The sequence below is a fragment of the Mastomys coucha genome, unplaced genomic scaffold (genome assembly GCF_008632895.1).
Source record: "Mastomys coucha isolate ucsf_1 unplaced genomic scaffold, UCSF_Mcou_1 pScaffold21, whole genome shotgun sequence".
In the NCBI taxonomy this organism is placed as follows: domain Eukaryota; kingdom Metazoa; phylum Chordata; class Mammalia; order Rodentia; family Muridae; genus Mastomys; species Mastomys coucha.
In genome coordinates this window covers 50,681,205-50,685,029 of record NW_022196904.1, presented here as the reverse complement: position 1 = coordinate 50,685,029, position 3,825 = coordinate 50,681,205, and the positions used below count along the sequence as shown (strand labels likewise).

General features: G+C 38.5%; 1 long non-coding RNA gene across 1 annotated transcript; it reads left to right on the top strand.

Annotated features, from left to right (window-relative positions):
* Positions 1-1,275: 1,275 nt before the first annotated feature.
* LOC116100542 lies at positions 1,276-3,533 on the top strand. The gene is made up of 3 exons (XR_004122620.1): positions 1,276-1,412; positions 2,704-2,782; positions 3,270-3,533. It is a non-coding gene; the product is annotated as an uncharacterized LOC116100542 (long non-coding RNA).
* Positions 3,534-3,825: the final 292 nt, after the last annotated feature.

The window sequence follows — 3,825 nt, the reverse complement described above, 5'->3', positions numbered from 1 at the left end:
AGAAATTAAAATTAAAAATCAAACTACTTGAACTTTCCTTTTCACTGGAACTTCTGATACTAGTAAGGAGGTATGGTGGGATCTATCTCACTCGTAAGAGCTAGCCAGGGGAGTAGAGGATCTAGGGAAAAGAACTATGTTACAGTCCTCATAACACAGAGTGATACAAATTCTATGAAAATGGTCAATAATTCATTTTGAAATTTCTGTCTGTATGTCAAAAATTTCCTCATAGAGCCACTAATGTTAGGACATATTTCATATAACATTTTTCATAGTTTTCTATCACTGTCACCAGATGAGGAAAATACTTTTTCTTTTCTGTTAGAAATATTATATGTCTCTGTGCTTTTGCATTCAATCCTCAACTTGTGGACAAAATTGTTTAGACTGCAACATTCTCCAAAGATGATAGAGGATTTCAAAACATTTATGTTACAATTTTAAGGAGGCTGAATGTTAATACTAGTAATATTGTCATTAAAAAATGCTTTTTCCCTAATGGATTTCTCAGCAGTTAAATGTACTGACTACTCTTCCATAGAAACAGTTCGATTTCACCTACTTTTCTCCTTACGGTGATCTGTTTTACTAGTCACACGGGAACTGAAGCATTCTTCTGGCTTTTCAGGACCTGCAAGCATCTGCTCCGTAAACATGTATTCAAACACTAAACTAATAAAATAGTATTTTTAAAAACCCATTCTATGTAATTGTCATACTTTTCAGAAAATTGGGTCTACATCAGCAAAACTGATTTTTTATGTTTGTATTAAATTTTGGGATTTATTGTTATTCAATAAATTCTGACTTCATGAATTATCAGAAAATCTCTATCAGTGACTTTAGTAGTAAGCTTATGGCACAGAAGATTCCTGACTATACATGATATCCCTGCCATATGGGTCTCTCCAATTTTCCTGGAGGAAATTAATCCTCTGCAGTGGTATTTCCTGAAGAAGAAGCTTAGAAATGCAGTAAAAATGGACCTCATGATATTTCCTGACAAACCATCTTTGTTTATATACTAATAAAAAACTCAGTTCACTTTAACCCCATCTACATGAGTTTTACAGGTTTTACTCATGAGGAATTGTATTATGCTGTATGTAAACTTCTGATGTTACCTAATTCCTGTAAGGACAGGACTTTGGGTACAAGTATAAGGTTGGATTTTAGGGAAATAGGATGAGAAGGATAATAAGCTAGAACCTTCATTGAACAGATATTCTGGAATTCATATTTCCAATTGCAGATTCTCCAAAAGAAAGCTTTATTGGTTGGCTAAGGAAAGAAATTAAAGATTGCCCATAGGAAAGAAATTTGATGTTCTGTGATTTCAACGCCAGCTTGTTTGAAGGCATTTGATCACCATCCTCTCTATCCAGTAGAGCATCACAAAGAACTTCCAGGTATGTCTGCCCACATTGTGTACCTGGTTAGAGCTTTGGTGGAAATTTCAAGATGTTTTTTGAAACCAGGTGATTTGTTGACTGAACATGCTACCAAAAATCTCTGTGGTTAAAAAAAAAATTGTTGGCCGGGCGGTGGTGGCGCACGCCTTTAATCCCAGCACTTGGGAGGCAGAGGCAGGTGGATTTCTGAGTTCGAGGCCAGCCTGGTCTACGGAGTGAGTTCCAGGACAGCCAGGGCTACACGGAGAAACCCTGTCTCGAAAAACCAAAAAAAAAAAAAAAAAAAAAAAATTGTTAGCATCAGAATTCTTAGATGTCTCTTTCTTTATTCCACTTTCTTTTCAGCTTTGCCAGCAGTGCTGCAGGGATTTAGTTCATCTGCTGGTGTGTCTTCAGGTGGTGAAGAAAGCTCCCCACTCCCTTCATTGAAAATGGGACTCACATTGTTGGCATTGGTTAGACCTATTGCACACAAGCCAAGCTAGCAAGGTCCAACAATGATATTATGTGCCCTAATTAGAATGTTGATCTGATCTTCTAAGACCATCAAATTGTCCCTCGTTGCACCCTAGAACAGGCTGAGGACAGAATAGATGCAGGACATAGCTCATGTTCCTGACATAGTGCTAGTCACTAGAAGTACAATCCTCATCTCAAACCAGCACCCCTCCACACCTTCCCTTTGAAGTACCAAGCACCTTGATGGTGTTAGAGGAATAGCATTAGCATCTGACATAAGCTGCTCTGTATAGCACCTTTGTAGCATTTTCCCATTGCATTCTCCACTGGAAAAGAGCTCTATTAAAATAACTGTCTACTTAGTTCTTACCTGCACATTGTTCTTTTCATCTCTGTCCTCTGTTCCAATCTCACCTCCTTCAATCTCTCCTTCCTTCATACTGAATTTGGCATGGCCATATTAGGTACTGGATATACTGAACATTAAAACTGACTAAATCCAGGGGAACACTTCTCAGCCAAGGCCCTGGCTCAATCACCTGTATAGCTTTCACTTTCCCTGAAATCATGCAAGGAATATTTCTTGCTATTGGATTTTTATTTGAACATCATTTTCCTTCCAGATTTCTTGAACAAAAAATATTTTTGCTGTTACTATTGCTACCAGAATACATTTCTCAGTCAATCCTCAGCATCAACTTTGAAACAATAATGGTCATTGACCTCTGCACTTTTTATTTGGACCATCTAGCTCTTGATCACCAGTGTGGATTTGAAACAATCTGTATTAATCAGCCCTGCTGCCTCTGAGTATTCTTCTGCTTTGTAGGAGTGAGACAAGTGGAAAACAGGAAGGGAAAAGTGGTGACTTGGAGGCTGGATACCCAGTGCTTCTTCTGAAATGACTTGTGAGTAATTTCTTCTCAGCTGATCTATTTCCTATAGTGGTTAACATCTTCAGATTCTAGAGATTCTTCAAATTTATGTTGATTAACATCTTTCTCTCTGTCTCTCTATCTCTCTTGTCTCACTTTCTCTACATTTATCTATCATTTATTTTTCATTAAATATAAAGGCAGAGATCAAGAGGAATGCATTGTAATTTATATTCAGTCTCTTAGGAAGGATCCTCCAGAATTCCCTTTCCTCATGGTTCCTAAATATACTGGAGAAAATTTCCATTCAGAAATTTAAATACCAGAGCCACTAAAGTGAAACCATTGCTTTGTTGCATAATGTATGCTGGCCATTTTGGTCTAAACAATCAATTGGTTGTGATAAAGAAGAGGCCAGCATCATAGAAGTCTCTTGGAAGTGATGCCTCAGAGTCAGCATGCAGAAACTATGTTCCAAAAATGGCAAGGTCATAACTCTGTTCTCTATTGAACTGACTAGATTCACCAAGTGGCACTGATTATAAAGGCATGAAGACATCATGGACAGCCACCGAGTCTTGTCACCATGTGACAGGGATGGATTTCCTGAAGACATGCTAGAAGAAGCTACTGGTATAGGTAGAACCCAGTTGCTACAAGGTACCCCAGTATCTGGGGCATGTAAGTACCATAGGATAACCAGCAAGATCAACAGCAGCCATGGGTGGAGATAGCCATAACCTAGAACACTAACTGTATATTTGCTGCAGAGTGCAAAGCTAGAGAAGTTACTTACCCAGACCCTTTAAAAGGTACCAGAAGCTGGGCAGTGGTGGCGCACACCTTTAATCCAAGCACTTGGGAGACAGACGCAGGCAGATTTCTGAGTTTGAGGTCAGCCTGCTCTACAGAGTGAGTCCAGGACAGTCAAGGCTACACAGAGAAACCCTGTCTCAAACCCTATCCCACAAAAAAAGGTACCAGAAAATAGTAAGTGGATCACAGATATTAAGATGGTGAGTTATTAACACTGCTTAGGTTTGATTTTTGCTTTGTTCATATTTTTGCTTTATTCA